Source organism: Rhagoletis zephyria, unplaced genomic scaffold (genome assembly GCF_001687245.7).
Source record: "Rhagoletis zephyria isolate East Lansing unplaced genomic scaffold, Rhagoletis_zephyria_1.1 Rzeph_scaffold_00030, whole genome shotgun sequence".
NCBI lineage: Eukaryota > Metazoa > Arthropoda > Insecta > Diptera > Tephritidae > Rhagoletis > Rhagoletis zephyria.
This window is the reverse complement of record NW_016157114.1, coordinates 439,117-459,590: the sequence shown is the minus strand read 5'-3', so window position 1 is coordinate 459,590 and position 20,474 is coordinate 439,117. Positions and strand designations below refer to the sequence as shown.

General features: G+C 37.8%; 1 protein-coding gene and 1 long non-coding RNA gene across 3 annotated transcripts in view; both read left to right on the top strand.

The window, feature by feature from the left end:
• The window catches only part of hyd (E3 ubiquitin-protein ligase hyd), a 534,145-nt gene that overhangs the window by 204,378 nt on the left and 309,293 nt on the right, over positions 1 to 20,474 (top strand). The window lies entirely within an intron of this gene.
• LOC108364191 (uncharacterized) lies at positions 5,924 to 19,902 on the top strand. Its single transcript, XR_001847714.1, has 3 exons — positions 5,924 to 6,024; positions 7,734 to 7,747; positions 19,892 to 19,902. It is a non-coding gene; the product is annotated as an uncharacterized LOC108364191 (long non-coding RNA).

Genomic DNA, 20,474 nt, shown 5'->3' with positions numbered 1-20,474 from the left:
CGGTTTACTACTACGCCCACAATACACACAAAATTCACGCAAATGTGTTAGACCAAGTAAAAATATATTTAATTTGATTTTGAAGAAATTTCACATGCAACCTTAATGTATTATCTTCTTCTTCTAATTTGACGCTGTAACCCCCTAAGCGATTTTGGTCAAATCAAACAAACACGCCAGTCGTTTCTCTTCTGTGCCAACTGACGCCAATTGGAAATGCCAAGTGAAACTAAGTTCTTCTCTACTTCGTCTTTCCATCGCAGTGGGGGGAATACTTTCAGAGTAGAAGCGTTTCTGTCCATTCGAACGACATGGCCAAACCAGTGGAGCTGCTGAACTTTAATTCGGTGCTCTATGTTTATATCGTTGTAAAGCTCATACAGCTCATCGTTCCTTCGTCTGCGGTACTCGCCGTCGCCAACGCGTAAAGGCCCGTAAATCTTCCGTAAAATCTCTCTCGATTACTCCAATAATAACCTTATCGATTTTTGTCATTGTCCATGCTTCTGCGCCATGTACCAGCACGGGCATGATGAGTGACATATAGAGCGTGGTTTTCGTACGTCGAGAGAGGACTTTACCCATTAATTGCCTACTCAGTCCAAAGTAGCACTTGTTGGCAAGAGTTATTCTGTGTTGAATTTCGATGCTGACATTATTATCGGGAGAAGACTCCTCTCCCGACCTTTTCGTGGAGTTTGAAGCCATCAGTGTACATGTTTATAACGTTGCTTATATGATGAGGCCTGGCGTCCCAGTCGTTTTGAGTTGGTATGGTAATTATATAGTTTTTGGTGAAGGTATTTGATGGTATACAGTAGTCAGTATATGCAGGTATCGGTATGGGCGCCCGTGCCCCTAGGATTATCGAATGGCCTGATGGACCTTGACTCCAAGAGCCTGCAGGAGTCTTAAGGCTGCAATCATGGCTGTTTCCCGAGCTACTAAAACAAGCGGGGCAGATGTATGTAGGATCGCGTTAAGAGCTTAATTTGATTTTGAAGAAATTTCACATGCAACCTTAATGTATTATCTTCTTCTTCTAATTTGACGCCGTAACCCCCTAAGCGATTTTGGTCAAATTAAACAAACACGCCAGTCGTTTCTCTTCTGTGCCAACTGACGCCAATTGGAAATGCCAAGTGAAACTAAGTTCTTCTCTACTTCGTCTTTCCATCGCAGTGGGGGGAATACTTTCAGAGTAGAAGCGTTTCTGTCCATTCGAACGACATGGCCAAACCAGTGGAGCTGCTGAACTTTAATTCGGTGCTCTATGTTTATATCGTTGTAAAGCTCATACAGCTCATCGTTCCTTCGTCTGCGGTACTCGCCGTCGCCAACGCGTAAAGGCCCGTAAATCTTCCGTAAAATCTCTCTCGATTACTCCAATAATAACCTTATCGATTTTTGTCATTGTCCATGCTTCTGCGCCATGTACCAGCACGGGCATGATGAGTGACATATAGAGCGTGGTTTTCGTACGTCGAGAGAGGACTTTACCCATTAATTGCCTACTCAGTCCAAAGTAGCACTTGTTGGCAAGAGTTATTCTGTGTTGAATTTCGATGCTGACATTATTATCGGGAGAAGACTCCTCTCCCGACCTTTTCGTGGAGTTTGAAGCCATCAGTGTACATGTTTATAACGTTGCTTATATGATGAGGCCTGGCGTCCCAGTCGTTTTGAGTTGGTATGGTAATTATATAGTTTTTGGTGAAGGTATTTGATGGTATACAGTAGTCAGTATATGCAGGTATCGGTATGGGCGCCCGTGCCCCTAGGATTATCGAATGGCCTGATGGACCTTGACTCCAAGAGCCTGCAGGAGTCTTAAGGCTGCAATCATGGCTGTTTCCCGAGCTACTAAAACAAGCGGGGCAGATGTATGTAGGATCGCGTTAAGAGCTTCGGTCGGGGAGGAACAAAGAGCTCCACTTACGTATAGCTCCGCACTCCTTTGTACCTTTTGAAGCTGCTTGAGCGCTGTTGTCTTATCAAGGGTAGGCCACCATATTAGGGCTCCGTAAAGCAGAATCGGGCGAACAATGGCAGTGTTTATCCAGTGAACTATCTTAGGTGAGAAGCCCCACGATTCACCGATCGCCTTTTACATGCGAAGTGCGCTGTTCTGGCTTTCTTAATGTGTTCCATTGTGTTGTCATTCCAAAGCAGTTTGCTGGCAGTTCGTTTAAACTCCGGGCTTGAGCCAACGAGTCTGGGGGGTGTAAGAGCTGGTACTTTGTATCGCCTGGTAAAAAGGACTAGCTCTGTTTTTCCGCTGTTTTTGGTCCAAGCAACGAGTGAGGCAAGATCAGCTTCTATAAGATCACATAGAGTTTAAAAAATTTTCCCTGTACGATAATCGTGTCGCCTAACTCTCTGGTAAATTTTTTGGCCGTTTTTTGTTTGCCAGCATTTCAATCTCTTCACACTTACGTATTTCGCCCTCTCTCTTCTAATTGCGGCAAAGACGTCTCGCGTCCCTCTTCAGTTCCCTATAGTGGTTCCACAAAGCTCGCTTCTTGACACTCTCATCGTACCAGTTGTTCTTTCGTACTCGCTGAAATTCTACTAAGTATTTCTTCGGCGGCGGTACTTAATGAACGGGAAATTTGGTTCCACTGCTCGCAGCTGTCTGTTGTGACTGCAGCTTTTAGACGTTAAGCGTTGCTTGGATTTTTGGTCGCACATTTTTTGCTGCGCAGAGGCGGGTGCATATACCCAGCAAACATTGCGGTTAGCTATCGATTAGAGAATTATTGGAGACCTAGCCACATTCTCCAATCTCAGACGTTAGAGAACGACTCGAAAAACTATCGAGAATCATAGCGATCTCAACAAAAATGGGACATAGTTCTCGACTCGAGAAAATATTAATTCTATAATCGAATTCTAATATTGATTTCTAATGGGATTCGAACGTGAATTTCAAACTGCTATTTTGCTTTATTAAATAAGACGCCTTCTTTCTAAAATTTGTATTAAATCTATTCGCAATAAAATAATAATGAATTAATTGAACTTAAAAATAGTTCTTGATTCATTTATTTGGAATATTGCTTATTTACATTTATTTGAATTTGTGTTGTTTCTCTAATCGTTCTTGAATCGAATTCTAATGTAGTTCTCTAACTTCGTCATCGAATCGAGAACGATTAGAGAATTACCCTAGTTATCTAATGTAGAAATCCAAATTTCTCTAACGTTAAATACAGTGCAAAGTACCCAGCAAAGTATTGGCTGCAACAAGATAGTGGCCCGAGTCGATGTTTGGACCTGGAAGTGTACGTATGTCCAAAATACTGGAAGCGTGCCTTCCGTCTATAACAATCTCGTTTTACGATCTGGAGGCAGCCACGTAGCTTGATGGATCTTTTTATGCGAGGGAGTCTCACCACAAATCCTACATCGAAGTTGTGCTCCTTTTTATGGCAGCTGTAGTAGACGTCGCAAGGTACCAGGTATTTCTTGCCTTGGCCCGCCCAACACATTTATTTGATGGCGGTGATGTCAGCTTTTGTCCCTACGTGGACATCAACCAGGATGCCACAGGCACCTTCCCCATTAATGGTCCTTACATTCCAGGTGCAGGCCTTCAATTCGTAATCCATTATACGTTTGCCGTGGTCTTCATCAAAAGGGGGTCGCATACGAGGCTTTATTCTGTTAATTCACTGAAAGGTGTTTTCGCAACCGAATGCTCGTTAATATAGCGAGCCGCTTGCTCCTAGACAGACGCTGCAGACTTCAGTGAGCCGTTAAACCGTATAAGTCAGAGTGGCCCCACCCAAGCTCCCTCACTTTCTGTCTTGATCCACTCGGATTGGTTACCGCATCTCGCACATGGGTTGCTCACGTTGCCCAAAGTGCGCGAACGAGGACGCAAGAGTCGGGATTGAGTATAGCCGTACAAGTGTAACTGCATACCCAGCACAACGACTATACCCCATTGCATGTATTACCTCCATATCGTCGCCTCAGAAAACGGATGTCGAATGTGCAAAATCACGATTTTGGGATTTTGATGCAGATTTACTAACATGCTCTTTTGGTTTCTGCAGTTCATTTTTTATATCTCCCTTAGGTTTTGAGATATTTCGTCTGCATTTTGTCGTATGTTACATAATATTAATGATTTGCCTTTTGTTGTATGTGCTGAAACGCAAACGTCAAAGCTGTGAAGCTGCGCTTTTTTGTGCTCTGTTTCAATTTTGTGTTTTATAAAGCTGTTTACGCCTAATAAAGTAAAAAATTAAAAAAAGTGTGAATAAACGTCTGGTGCACAATTTAAAGACAAGTAAAATATCAAAATTTCCTGTAAATTTGATTAATTTATCTTGATATTCTTAATTGCATGTGCCGAGTATTGTTTTATATAATAGATGTATTCCCGTATTCTTCCAGCAGAAAACTCTCAGCAGCATAATTCTAATGAATTTTTATCTCATCTCTCTCAAAGAGAGAAATGGCAGCAAAAGTACGCGAACGCAAAACCAGCAAAAACTTGTAAGTTTTTAGTACAGCTGATCGAAATTTTGTTTACATAGAAAAGCATAAAACAGAAAACATGAAAAGAATATAAATTAAAGGTTTTCCTAAATCAATTAGCTAATCAAACATGAGTAAATGAGTATTTGCTTTCTTTCGACACATTTGCCGTTCTAATAAGTTATTTCAAACTTAAAAATCATAATAACAAATCTAAATCTAAATCTAAAAGAAATTTCCATATTTTTGTGAATTGAAAACAGATGACTTTGATCAGCTGTTGTCTTGCTGGCAAATGGCTGCTTACAAAAATTTTTCCAGCAGGAACTAGCAGCTTTTCATCAGAATGAAATTGCTGGATTTTTGTGTACTCGAACAGGAAAATCTGATAGTTTTGATAACTATCGAATAAACCCAATATATTGTTGTTGTCACAACGCTATCAGCTTATTGCCGAAAAATGCCTACAGCTGAGATCACCTGTTTTTTTGGCATGCGCTCTTATCTTTTACAATTTCTTTCATTTCTATTACACTTTCTTTTATTTCTATTAAAATTTATTCAAAATACACTAACACACTGAGCCAAAAACACCAATACACTAACCAAAAACACACCTACAAGCTGTCAGCAATGTAGCAATGTAACTAGCGACTGTTACAGTTTTCTATGTCGGATACGATTGTATCTGATATAATTCTGACACTGAAATTACACATTTCGATATTGTCTTTGTCCATGTCTTTTAAGTAACTTGAAAACGGAATTTACTTTGGGCCCATTGGCCTCATGACTTTCAGAGAAGTGAGATATAATCCAATTCTAGTATATTTCGACAACAACGTTGTTTCTTTGCGTAAAAATAAATATATTTTACTGTTAAATATTGGAGGGGGTGTGAAACAACATTGATGATTTATTGCTAGTATGAAAACTAGAAACACTGTTATCATCTTATTGAGCATTAGACCTCTTCTCTTTCAAAAACAAAAGGGGAAATGTGCAGATATTTATACAATGATTTTGGGGTTGGGAGCGGAGGGGGGATTCATTGAAAAATTGAGTAAAATTAGAATTTTTACAGAGAAAATGTAAGTAAAACTCCGGCTCCGCTGACCACAGTTTTTTTTTTATATGTCCATATTTCAACCCGAATTTATTCATAAATTTGTGTCTGAAAATTTGAAATCTTTATTTTAAACTAACGTTTAAAATTGTTTGACCACACTTGTGTGCTAAAATCTTTTGCTTTGGGTTAAGCGTTTGGACACAATGGGGCGTATGCATAAATCGTAAGCATATGCTTTTTCTTAAAATTTCAGACCTTGTACTCAATTTGTTCAAATAAATTCAAATTAAAGATATATTTTAAGAAAACGCAATGGCTCAGTTTTTATGCATACGGCCCAATAACCCAATCTGGCAGGTTCTGCAATTCACTTCCGAGTGAATTTCAACCCCTGCCAATTTGAATTCAAAGCGAGTTTGATTGAAATTCACTCGAAAGTGAATTGCGGAACCTGCCTGAATATTATTGTACAAGAAAATACCGTTTGCTTGTTCAAATTTCGATTCTAAGAACAAAATGTTAGTAAATAACAAAAAAATAATAACAAAATTTGGAGGATTCTAGATATTGGGTATGGTATCACGAAATGTCACAATCTACTTAATTGTCATGTTGTTAATATGGCGACGAAAAGGTGACCATGAAACTACCTTCTTTTTTGTATCATGTCTATACCTACGATTGTTTTTGTTTGTGCACATTGATTTTGCTCTTTTTGTCTTTTTGTCACTTCTGCTGTTTCATTTTTGTCACAGCTGTTCGCATTGAGTTTATTAAGTGTCAAAATACAGTGAATTTAAAACTATTCGCTACATAGCCTTCAAACTGATATTTACCAGCTGATTGGTTCTCTGATTAATACATCGCTTTGAAAACTTTTTGGCTTTTTTGCTTCCAAAACCTATAAATAAGTATTATTTTAAACATGACGTGTATTTACACCAATTGCCACGTTAAAAGGAGTCCTATGTGTCATGCTAGCTCTGCGATGGGATTGCTCATATAAAATGTGCTGGTTTGAGCGGTAGGGTGTTAGACGCAATTAATGAGGGAAAGGGTCTTCGCTGGTCTTGTCAAAAATGTAGATCAACCGAAGTTTATTTACTTAAATTTTTTTAAGATGTCCAGGAATGGTTTTTCTGAGATCGGGAAGGATCTATCGATGCTTGCTGAGAAATGTAAGCAGTATGAAAAAAATTTTAAGTCTTTCACATGTCTCGACAACCCTCCACACTCTGAGGATAGCCGAGAAAATAAATGTAGGCGTGGTAGTAGTCCACCTAAAAATATTGCCACAGAATCCTCTCAGAAAAAACCTCCATCACAGCCCTTGGAACTTATTAATCTTTATTCTCCATGCCCTCTGGCATTGGAGACTCCGCTATTTAAAGCCAAATCCACTAGGTCTACATCTAAAAATAATAACGTCAATCAAGCCGTTGATATAACAGTGTTGCCATCAACATCTGAAGCTGCACTGTCTAACTTGGTTCATCCGAATAATTCGGAATCGCACATTTCAGACATCATTACGAAAAACTTGGTTGTAATTCCTCCGAGAAGATCAATCTTTGTATCTAGATTTGCTAAAAACACTTTCGGATGATATAAAGTCATACATATCGACTAAAATTTAAACTAAAGATGTATTTATTCGTAAATTTAATTTTAAATACAATGATTTTAAAATTGATGTAGCTGCCGAAGATTTTGATTCACTTCTAAATAATTAATTTTGGTCGACCGGGGCGTTTGGTCGCGAGTTTGAGTATAAACCAGTGTTGGAAAAATGTTAATCTGATTAAGGATTAAAAATTAACCATTCAAATATTAATCGCGATTAACGATTAAAATTAATTAATCGTAATCATCTGTACGATTAATGATTAAATTTTTTTAATCGTTAATCGCCGGTTGTGATTACGATTAATTAATTTTAATCATTCATCAATTAAAAATAAAATCTGATTGATTGTCCAAATTTGAAAGCAAACAAGAGTTATAGTTATTATTTTGTGTTCCACGCTTATAAAAACACATAATAAAGCGTTACGACGAATAACTGTTACCCCGGGTTTTTTGAGAAATAAAAGTGACTTTTATAGATTTTGCGAAAAAGTATTTTATTGTTAATTGAGTAGTCCACTTGCAAAGTGCGCTATGTAAAATATTTTAGATTTTTAGTTTTTGGTGGATTACGTACCAGTATTTAAAGTAGTTTCATGTCCAGTAACAACAGAGTGCAAAAGCTTTTTATATTCTGAAAAAATAGCATCGAATGTTAAGTATTCTTCCAAAAGTCGCTATCATACTTAATCATGAACTTTCAAAAGTATCCATCTTCTGATGAACTTAGAAAACTGCCTTAGTCGTATAGACTGTTAATGTTATCTTATGACATGTCATGTTATGTAACAATTTTATAAGGCTCTTATTTATCCAAATTTTCAGGTAATAATAAAAAAGATTCAATTTAAATGATACTTGTTTTCGTAGTCGTCTTTTCAAATTTATGGCTTTCTATTATAAAATCACATGACGCTGTTTGCAAGTGGACTACTAAATTTTCCACAGATTTTACTTTAGTTGTATTAATTAGTTATTAAATTTTAATCCCTATTTACATTTGCCAGCAGTTTAAACTTTGAGAGAAAAGTTCATTTGACACGCAAGTCTTTTTCAGGTTTATTTTTTCTTAGGCTTTGTACAAAAAAATACAAAAAAAAACAAAAAAAACTGTATGAGGTTTTTCGAATTAATGGCCGTCTTAGTCACCAGTTCCGAGTCTTTCGATTTGTAAGTAAGAGGCCTTATGTTGGACAAAAGGGGGAGTATAAGGGACTCAAAATGGAGAAAATTTGCCTATGGTTTACAGAAGATATGGAATAAATTAACTGACGAAGACCTGCGTGCCAAATGAACTTTTCTCTCAAAGTTTACACTGCTAGCAAATGTAAATAAGGATTAAAATTTAAAAACTAGTAAATACAACTAAAGTAAAATATGTGGAAAATTAACAATAAAATACTTTTTTCGCAAAATCTATAAATGACCATTTTATTTCTCAAAAAAACCGGGGTAACAGTTATTCGTCGCTACGCCGTATATATAAAAAAAAAAAAATATTATTTTTATTAGTAATACATAAACAGGGAATTTTTGCAACCCATCGCACATGTGCAGAGGGATATTAATACCTAGTTTACACAACGTCTGTTGGAATAGATTTTAATGAAAACGCACACCGAATTGCTTAGATTGATAAGGAAAACCGATTTCGCCATACCCGATTAACTGGCCTTATGTACACAGGAAAATTCCAGCGTAAATAAATTAATCACCAAACCTACTTAATCCAATTAAAGGTTAATGATTAAAAATTAATCTTTTTAATCGCGGTTACGATTAGCTGTTCAATCAATCAAAATTAATCATGATTGACTGTAATCGGATTGTTTATACCTAATAAAAGTAATAACAACGTAGCTACAATTTCTAATCTTAATTCTGATTAAAACTCGCAAGTCTAATTTAAGTATTTACTATCAAAACATTAGAGGTTTGAATACCAAATCAACTGACTTATATTTAAAAGGTTTTGACTGCAATTATAATAATATTTCCTTGACCGAAACATGGCTCAAACCTTATATTTTTAATTCCGAAATTCTTCCAAATGAATATCAAATATACAGGAGCGACCGCGGGGGCAGAATCGGCGGTGGTGTTCTTTTAGCGCTGCTTTCATCGATACCATCCGGGGAAGGTAGTGTTCCTGTCATTGAATATACCGAATTTAAATGTATACGTGTATAGGCTGGAAAGAGTTATGTTTATTTAGCTCTTTGCTACATCCCTCCTAATTCTGCCGTATCAGTATATATGCAGCTAGTTTCTTTACTTGAGTCCATAAATGCAATGCTTGCGGCATTCGATTCTATGATTGTTTTGGGCGATTTTAAGCTGCCACATATTTCATGGAACAATATTGACACCGATGTTGTACCAGTTTCATCTAGAGATAGTTGCAATGCATTTCTGGAGGAAACGGCTAAACTTATAAATATATGTCCGATTATGTTTGGAAAGGTCTTGGATCTCGTTTACTTTGATGATGTTCCGAAGTCTTCTATTAATCGGTGTGATTCCCTAGTTTTACCAGAGGATGCCTACCATCCCGCTCTTGAGTTCAGCTACGAAATCATAAATGAAATGCATAATAATAAGTCGTATAGTTCAAGTGATAGATATGTTTTTGCGAGAGCAAATTTCAGAAAAATTAACAAGGAACTTTCAAAGTTATCTTGGCCAATATGTAGAGATTAAGCTTAGCGTTGAGCACTTTAATGATACTGTTTTAATTTTTTTTTCGAAAGTATGTGCCAAAACGTAATATTGTTCATGAAGAACCAATACAATTATGGTTCACTAAAGAGCTTAAAAACTTGAAAAATAAAAGGTCACATTCTTTGAAATTGTATTAAAGAACGGGCTTACACAGTGATTACGTAAAGTACTAAGTTTGGCGGCATAGCTACTTTGTATTAAATAAGAAATGTTATTAGTCATATTTATGTAAAATTAAGAAGAATTTAATTAACTATCCTAAATCATTTTATGGTTTCGTAAATTCAAATCAAAGCGTAAAGTACATGGTTTTCCGTCCGCTATGCATTATCGCAACACTGTGTCTAGCGACAGCCAACTCATTGCCAACATGTTTGCCCAGTTCTTTAGGTCCAATTATTCTGTAGACTTCCCTATAAGTGGATACTATCCGTACGAGCTTTGTCCAATCAACTCTGCTTATATTCCAGTAATATCTTCCGATGAAGTTTTACACTATTTAAAAACTTTTAAAGCGTCATTTAGGCCTGGACCTAACCATATTCCGACCTGTTTTCTTAAAAACTGCGCTGAGAACATCTGCGAGCCTTTAACAACTCTATTCAATTTGTCACTTAAACATGGCGTTTTTCCGTCAGCCTGGAAGGAGTCTTTCATAATACCACTTCACAAAAACGGCAGCAGGTCCTCTATAGAAAACTATCGAGGCATAGCGAAGCTCTCCGCTATCCCTAAATTAGTTGCAGCAGTTATTATTAATCAGCCGACATATTCTATATCTTCTTCAATATCACAATCTCAACTCGGGTTTTCTAAAGGAAAATCTACTATCACTAATTTATTGGAGTTTACAACTCATGTCTCAAACGGTTTTAGAGAAAATTCTCATACCGACGTAATATACACCGATTTCAGTAAAGATTTTGACAAAGTATGTCACAAAGTTAGTCACCCTACTATTAGCTATTAAAATTTAGTTTGAGATATACTTGTATGTAAAATCTGGTAACACTGTTTTAATCATGTTTCATTTCTCAAATTGACATTGTTTTCTTGAAACATTCTAGAATGTAGATACATAATTATCTTCCTTTTTCTTCTTCTACGCTATATTGGTAACCATTCGAAAACCGTGTATACGAGTGCTACTCATCTCGCGAAGACATAGATTATTTGATACTTGATTTTGTAATAATAATAATTTAATAAAAGCTACTGAACAGTTTGCTGAGTAAAAAACACAACCGGTGTGTAAACATTTATTAACATACCAATTGGCGTTAGGAACTCGGTAGTGGGACCTGCGCTAACACCGTGACGAGCCAGGAGCTCCCCACATTGGTGACCCCGACACAAGAAATTCGCGAAGGTTCGAAAAGCACGTGACGGCATCGGCCACTTGAACAAAAAATATATACGTTTTGTAGCGTGAAGAAGAGCTAGCCGTGCACTGCGTCGCTGACGTGGTTTTGTCTGCAAGGATGTCTGAAGAACAAGATAATGCCACAGGTGCAGCCCACACGCCGGAAGAAAATTGTTTTACCGGTGAGTTACAACACATCAGCATTAGACCGCCTGCATTCTGCAAGCAAAGGCCGAGTTATATTTTATCCAGATGGCATCCAATTTTGCAATTTCACATGTAAAAATCGATGACACGAAGTATCATTATGTGATCAGTTCATTAGATACGGAGGCGATAATGCAAATTGCTGACATTGTAAGCAACCCGCCGGCGGCAAATAAATACGAAGCAGTTAAAAAAGCACTGATTGCTGAATATGCCGAATCTGATCAGCGAAAAATACGCAAGCTAATTAAAGAAAGTGAACTCGGTGACTTAAAGCCTACACAACTGCTGAAACGGATGAGAGAATTGGCCAGGGATAATCTTAGTGACGATGTGCTAAAATCGCTATGGCTCGAACGGTTACCTGATAATGTACGTGCGGTGATATCAATTGGCACTGGCGATTCAACAGACATGGCACGGCAAGCGGACCAGATGATGGAAATGTTAAATTTTTCCATTGTATCAGCCATACGTGGCGAGCCTACACTCGGTAAGCAGATACAACAGCTACAAGCTCAAATAGACGAACTCAAAGTGTCTCGAGCAACACGCAATCAGAGTAGAGGTACAAAAACTCGTGACAAGCCAGTCGAGTCCACGTTTTCCGTTCTGCAAATATCATTGGCGTTTGGGTGTGAAGGCAAAAAAATGCGTCGAACCATGCCAGTTCAAGAAGCTAGACATGACGGAAAACTTAAGGAAGCTCTGTTAGCAGAGACGACGCACAGAGCTAATTTAAATGAAAGTCGTCGTCTTTTCATAAATGATCGAAAAACAAATCGTCGTTTCCTTATTGACACCGGCGCCGATTTCTCCGTAGTCCCACCACAAAAATGCGACAAGTTAGACTTAAACCACAGCCTGTATGCAGCTAATGGTACTCCGATAAAAACTTACAGAACAAAGTTTCTCCAAGTCGACTTCGGGTTAAGAAGACCAATGGACTGGAAGTTTGTGGTTGCGGACGTCACTCGACCAATTATCGGAGCGGATTTCCTTCACAAGTTGTCGACACAACAAAGTTTGAGGTAAGCGCACTTGCTTGTACAACTTCTAGAGAACAATGTTATATAGTTGCACCAAACCTGCCTGATCCGAGCAAACGTATGCTGGATGAGTACAAAGACTTGACAACACCATTTATCGTCTCCCATGCATCACTTAGCACGAAAGTTCGACATCATATAGTCACCACAGGTCGGCACCCTGAAATTGTGCATATGGAAACTGTGCATACGAAATAATGCATATGAAAAACCCGAAGTAATGCATACATGCACAGTTTCGGTTGAAACCCGAAATAATGCATATGAAAAACCCGAAGTAATGCATACATGCACAGTTTCGGTTGAAACCCGAAATAATGCATATGAAAAACCCGAAGTAATGCATACATGCACAGTTTCGGTTGAAACCCGAAATAATGCATATGAAAAACCCGAAGTAATGCATACATGCACAGTTTCGGTTGAAACCCGAAATAATGCATATGAAAAACCCGAAGTAATGCATACATGCACAGTTTCGGTTGAAACCCGAAATAATGCATATGAAAAACCCGAAGTAATGCATACATGCACAGTTTCGGTTGAAACCCGAAATAATGCATATGAAAAACCCGAAGTAATGCATACATGCACAGTTTCGGTTGAAACCCGAAATAATGCATATGAAAAACCCGAAGTAATGCATACATGCACAGTTTCGGTTGAAACCCGAAATAATGCATATGAAAAACCCGAAGTAATGCATACATGCACAGTTTCGGTTGAAACCCGAAATAATGCATATGAAAAACCCGAAGTAATGCATACATGCACAGTTTCGGTTGAAACCCGAAATAATGCATATGAAAAACCCGAAGTAATGCATACATGCACAGTTTCGGTTGAAACCCGAAATAATGCATATGAAAAACCCGAAGTAATGCATACATGCACAGTTTCGGTTGAAACCCGAAATAATGCATATGAAAAACCCGAAGTAATGCATACATGCACAGTTTCGGTTGAAACCCGAAATAATGCATATGAAAAACCCGAAGTAATGCATACATGCACAGTTTCGGTTGAAACCCGAAATAATGCATATGAAAAACCCGAAGTAATGCATACATGCACAGTTTCGGTTGAAACCCGAAATAATGCATATGAAAAACCCGAAGTAATGCATACATGCACAGTTTCGGTTGAAACCCGAAATAATGCATATGAAAAACCCGAAGTAATGCATACATGCACAGTTTCGGTTGAAACCCGAAATAATGCATATGAAAAACCCGAAGTAATGCATACATGCACAGTTTCGGTTGAAACCCGAAATAATGCATATGAAAAACCCGAAGTAATGCATACATGCACAGTTTCGGTTGAAACCCGAAATAATGCATATGAAAAACCCGAAGTAATGCATACATGCACAGTTTCGGTTGAAACCCGAAATAATGCATATGAAAAACCCGAAGTAATGCATACATGCACAGTTTCGGTTGAAACCCGAAATAATGCATATGAAAAACCCGAAGTAATGCATACATGCACAGTTTCGGTTGAAACCCGAAATAATGCATATGAAAAACCCGAAGTAATGCATACATGCACAGTTTCGGTTGAAACCCGAAATAATGCATATGAAAAACCCGAAGTAATGCATGCATGCACAGTTTCGGTTGAAACCCGAAATAATGCATATGAAAAAACCCGAGATAATGCATATATGCACAGATCCGGTTGAAACCCGAAATAATGCATATGAAAAACCCGAAGTAATGCATGCATGCACAGTTTCGTTTTAAAACCGAAATAATGCATATGAAAAAAAACGAAGTAGTGCATACATGCACAGTTTCGGTTTAAAACCGAAATAATGCATATGGCAAAAACCGAAATAAAGCATACATGCACAGTTTCGGTTGAAACCGAAATAATGTCTAAATGCACAGTTTCCATATGCGCAATTTCGGTACCCCCCACAGGTCCTCATATTTAGCGCGGAGACTTAATCCCGAAAAGCATGCTATTGCAAAGAAAGAATTCGATTACATGCTAAAACAGAATATCTGTCGAGTTAGTAGCAGCCAATGGGCAAGCCCACTTCATATGGTCGCCAAAAAAGAAGAAGGCAAATGGCGTCCGTGTGGCGACTACCGCCGACTCAACGCAATGACTCAACCTGATCGGTATCCGATACCGCACATACAAGACTTTGCGCAAAAATTATATGGTAAGTCTGTATTCACCATAGTAGATGTAGAACGTGCGTACCACCAGATCGCGATCGCTGAAGACGATCGTGAAAAGACTGCCTTAATAACACCCTTCGGGTTATTTGAGTTTAATGTCAAGACATTCGGTTTGCGCAATGCGAGTCAGACGTTTCAACGCTTTATGAACGATATATTCCAAGACATGGAGTACGTTGTCGTTTATATAGATGACATTTGCATTGCCTCAGCGTCAGAGGAAGAACATGCGACTCACTTGCGCAAAGTGCTTCAGCGGCTACGTGATAACAACCTAAAAATAAACGNTTTCTAAATGCCATTTCGCAAAGCCAGAAGTAAATTTTCTAGGTTACAAAGTGACGAAAAATGGCATTGCTTCACCAGCTGACAAGGTCGAAGCCATCGCCAATTTCAAAATGCCCACTGTAGCTCACGAATTGAGACAGTTTGTGGCTATGCTCAATTTTTATCGTCGCTCGCTGCCCAACGCTGCATTGTCACAGGGTGACCTCCTCAAGTTGATAAAAGGGAACAAAAAGCGAGATCAAACGCCTATCAGTTGTAATGATGAGGCGAGAGAAGCATTTTAACAATGCAAACGTGATTGCGTGTTGGTGCGTTGTACCCATTAGGTTTTTTCTCAAAACGCATGTCAGAAACGCAAAAAAGGCGAAGTACGTACGATCGGGAGTTGCTCGCCATGTACCTGTCCGTCAAGTATTTTCAATACCTTATCGACGGCTGTCAGTGCACGATACTAACCGACCATAAACCACTCACATTTGCTTTTCAGCAGAAGCCCGACAAAACTACCCCGAGACAGACGCGGTATCTTAGCTTCATCAGCGAACTCACCACCGACATACGACATGTGTCCGGAAAAGCCCACGTTGTGGCGGATCTGTTGTCTCGCGTAGAGTCAATCTTCAGTGGCGAACAAATTAATTTTCAACACCTAGCCCGAGAGCAAGTAAACGACGTGGAACTTCAACAACTCATGAGAAACACTTCACTTCAACTCCAGCCGATAAAAATACCAGGCACTAATTTAACGGTCATATGCGACGTATCAACCAAAAACGTGCGCCCGTACGTGTCGGAAAAGTTTCGTAAACAAGCCTTCGAGTCGGTTCACAACATTAGTCATCCGGGAAAGAGGTCGACGATTCGATTGGTGACAGAGCGCTTTGTATGGCCGCGTATGAAACGACAGATTAGAAACATGGTATCTTCATGCCTGCAGTGGCAAAAATCAAAGACCTGGAAGCACAATCGCACAGCACTAGACAACCTTGCAGTGCCCTCGAAACGATTTCGGCTCATCAACATTGATATTATTGGACCGTTACCACTGTCAGAAGGGTATAAGTATTGTTTAACCTGCATCGATCGATTTTATCGATGGCCTGCCGCAATACCCATGCAAGACGTTACGGCTGAAGCTGTTGCCAAAGCACTGTTACACGGATGGATAGCGCACTTTGGTGTGCCGGCTGCCATTACCACCGACCAGGGTAAACAATTTGAATCGAGGTTATTCAAAGAGTTGACGAACCTGGTTGGCGCTAAGCACTTTAGGTCAACTGCGTACCATCCTCAAGCGAATGGTCTGATTGAGCGCATGCATAGGACGCTAAAGACAGCAATCAAGTGTCACACCGATAGAAATTGGATCAGCTGCCTTCCCATAGCGTTATTAGGACTTCGTACAACTTATAAAGAAGATTTGGGAGCGACGCCAGCAGAAATGGTATACGGCGAAAATTTAAAGTTGCCCGGACAGTTTTTCACCAACAACACGGGCGAAGGCACAGGCGATGAATTTATTGACAATTTAAAAAATGTAATGACGAATCTTAAACCAGTTTCAACATCGAACCATGCTGCGAACAAAGTTTTTGTGCAGCGAGATATCAACAACTGCACGCATGTTTTCGTTAGGGATGACTCTGTAAGACCACCGCTCAAGCAGCAGTACGACGGTCCCTTCAAAGTCGTTCGCCGTTTCGATAAGTACTACGATCTAGAGATGAAGAATAGAGTCGCGAGAATTAGCATAGACAGACTCAAGTCCGCACACGTCACCGAAGATGACAACGGAACAAGCGATCAAACACAAACTGCAGTACAACAACCAGTTCAGCGACGAGTGCCGACACAGAGAAGCATTCTTAAACCCACATCAGAATCATCAAAAGAAGAAAAGGTTACAACTGCAACGCGAGTTGGATGAAGGGTGAATTTTCCGAAACGTTTCGCCGACTTCATCTAACGATGAATCTGAAGGGGGAGTAGATGTGGCGGAAAAAAAGTTAGTCACCCTACTATTAGCTATTAAAATTTAGTCTGAGATATACTTGTATGTAGAATCTGGTAACACTGTTTTAATCATGTTTCATTTCTCAAATTGACATTGTNTTGGATGAAGGGTGAATTTTCCGAAACGTTTCGCCGACTTCATCTAACGATGAATCTGAAGGGGGAGTAGATGTGGCGGAAAAAAAGTTAGTCACCCTACTATTAGCTATTAAAATTTAGTCTGAGATATACTTGTATGTAGAATCTGGTAACACTGTTTTAATCATGTTTCATTTCTCAAATTGACATTGTTTTCTTGAAACATTCTAGAATGTAGATACATAATTATCTCTCTTTTTCTTCTTCAAACTCTTGTTTCCACTACTCGGCACTTAACAAAAAAAGAAAAAGACAAACATATGTGTGCTGTGCACACCCGGTAGAAGTGAATCCTTCATAAAATCATCGGAATTTTATTGTAATCTTCTGGTGTGTATTTTATTAAACTCTCGTGAATTAATTCAATAATTTTATTTACTGGTTGAATTGCCACAAATGTAACTGTTCTCTCATGGTCCAAACTAATTTCACAAGCAATTTAGAAAAGACATAGAAATAGGAAAGTTAAGACGCCCAACAACGTTAAGGGGGCGATGGGGGAGGATGGGTTGAATTTAAAAATTTGGAGAATTACATGAAGAAAATAATTGTCATTACATTTAGAAACAAATTCTCCGCTTAACGGTAAGTTCGATTCAAAATTTTAAAATAAGTTTTTAAGGCAATAAAGTTGTAATGATTTTTTCTTAAACCACATATATGTATGTATCTCATTTCTTTAAACAACCAAATCTTGTCAATTTGTATGTATACATATGTATATATCCATAGTTTTCTCGGCTCTAGCGATTTTGATGGAATTTCTTATTCAGATAATGTTTTTAATTTTAAGGGTATCTGGAGATATTCGTACAAAGTTGCCAAGCATTCGAAATTATTTATAATTATTAATTCTAAGCAGGCACAAAAGATGCACTAAAAAATTAGAATTAAAGACATTTAAAATAAAATAAACTACTGTATACTATAGTTAGTTCGATGAATGTATGAAATTTGTGCGTGTTATATTAGGTGCAAATTATTTCATATAATGTTTTTTGCAATCATATGTTATGCTAAATGTAGTTGAAAATTAAGTCTTTCAAAGCCATGATACCCATAGCGTAGTAATTCATTGAATTTAATTTAATTACATTTTTTAACAGGTTGCAAACCATCTCATGTTCCAACCTACATATGTGTATATGATATACATATTTTTATCATTACTTTAACCTATTGTAAGCATTGGATTTAATTTTTAAACAGGTGGCCTTATTAAACTTCTTCGTCTGACACCCATATTGTTATACATACATACATATTTCAGTCACCCAGTTCCTTGGAATTAAAGATGAATTTTTAAACAGATGGTAATCCTACCACATGTTGTTTAGAAATAAAGCCTTTTCAAAACCATTTCGATTGATACCCATATTGTAGTAATTCATCTAACTTAATTGCATTTAATTTTTTAGCAAATGGCAATCCCTTTTATGTCCTAACCTAGATGTTTACCTTCTCCTGGCCGATACGAACACGTAGGTATTAGGTTTCTACAATCGGAGCACGATAACAAGGAGTCTATCGATTTCAAACTTTAAGCAACTGTATTTTCGTTGTTTTGGTGGAATACTTTGACATCCTCCCCCTCTATTTACTTGAAAATATTTACACTTTTAAATATCGTAACGCGTCATTTTTAAACATTTTGAATTAAAATTTTCGTAAAAATAATTTTGGCCGCCTAAATCGGCCAAATACCCCTATGCGCGTCGCTTGAATTCTATGCGCTGGCTAACTAACTTACGTACATATGTATAACTTAACATACGTACATGCATATGTATGTACATACCAGGGTTGTTGCGTATATTCGCATTCGCAACCGCGAAGCTTCCGCATTAATTTTAACATTCGCATTCGCACTCGCAATAATCGATGCGGAGCTTTTGCGAATGCGAATGTTGTGCAAGTGCACCGATAGAACGTATATCTGGCAAACAAAATGACAAATTGTAGCCAATATTTTTTGCCTGTGGTCGTTGGAGTATTTGTGTAACAAAACTGGTCAAATGTCATATTTATCAACTTTGATAAAAATGTCTTTAAACTTATTATTTCTTAAGCTATATAATCGAGCAGTTATACAAGTTCCCACTTCCACTTGACCTTTGACGTACGTCAAAGAGAACATAGTCATTTTAATAATATATATTTTTTGTTTTCTCTTCTTTTAATACCTGCATTTCTTTCTTTATTAAAATTTTTTTGGACCAATCTTAAAAAAACTACTAGACATAAAAGAAAAAAGTGTGTTACGTCTTTTTGCATTTCAGGTGACGATATATTCGTTACAATCATTTCAAATGTGGCTCTTTGGGGAATCAATTTTAAGAAACAATTTTAAAAACAGTACAAAATGTTTACTTGTCGGGCAATATTTTTTCATAGATAAATATGTACATTGGATCCTTACCTAAAGCCTCTGTGGTAAAACTCTCCCCCTACGTCTCCCTTCTTTGCTTTTTAAGCTTAGTATCCAGCTCTTAAGAAAACGGTCAAGAAAAAATTGCCATTATTTCGCGTGTGTGTCCAAGGAATTTTGACATTTTTTATACCTCAGCCTGTTGCCTCACTCTTTCCTCAAAAAATAATGGAGCGGGCATATATTTCTGTTGCAAACCTGGGTTGCCTTGTGCTCTTTTTTCACAAAAAACTTTAGAAAACCGTAGTAGAAAGCGTACTAAATTTCTGAAGAACTGCGTACTGCCTTAAGGAAATTTGACTCAAGAAAATTTCTTAGCCATTTCTTGTACGTCATTTTATATGGAGTTTTTGCTTTTCTTAAGAGCTGGATTCTAAGCTTTAAAGTGAAAGAGTAAGCTCCTACAATAGGGATTTCCAGCAGAAATCTTCAACATTTAGCTATAAAGAGAATCGATGCTGAAATATTTAAAAAGCTATAGGTCCGACCTTTAATTAGGTAAGAATTATGTAACTATCTGAAACCCTCATCATTCGTGATTCCAATAATTCAAATGATTATAAAAAAACGGGGTGCTTTTTTTAAAAAATAACAATATTCTGATCCGATTCAGCTGGCAGCCAGGATCTTAAAAACTATTTTTTTTTTGAAAATTTTCATTCCTGGAAAATAACAATTTAATTTCCATATCCGCCTATCTAGCTAGCTATAAGCACAAATTCTTCAAACCAGTCGCAGAAGACCCATTAAAATGAATTACAAATCTAAAATCGAAAAACGCTGATGACGTTACAAGTTCCCCAAATTCTGAAACTGTTAAAGGAATGAGAATGAAGAATTCTTTTAAAAATGCTTCAGAAAAACCTGACACATCTGGTTTGGTTTGTAA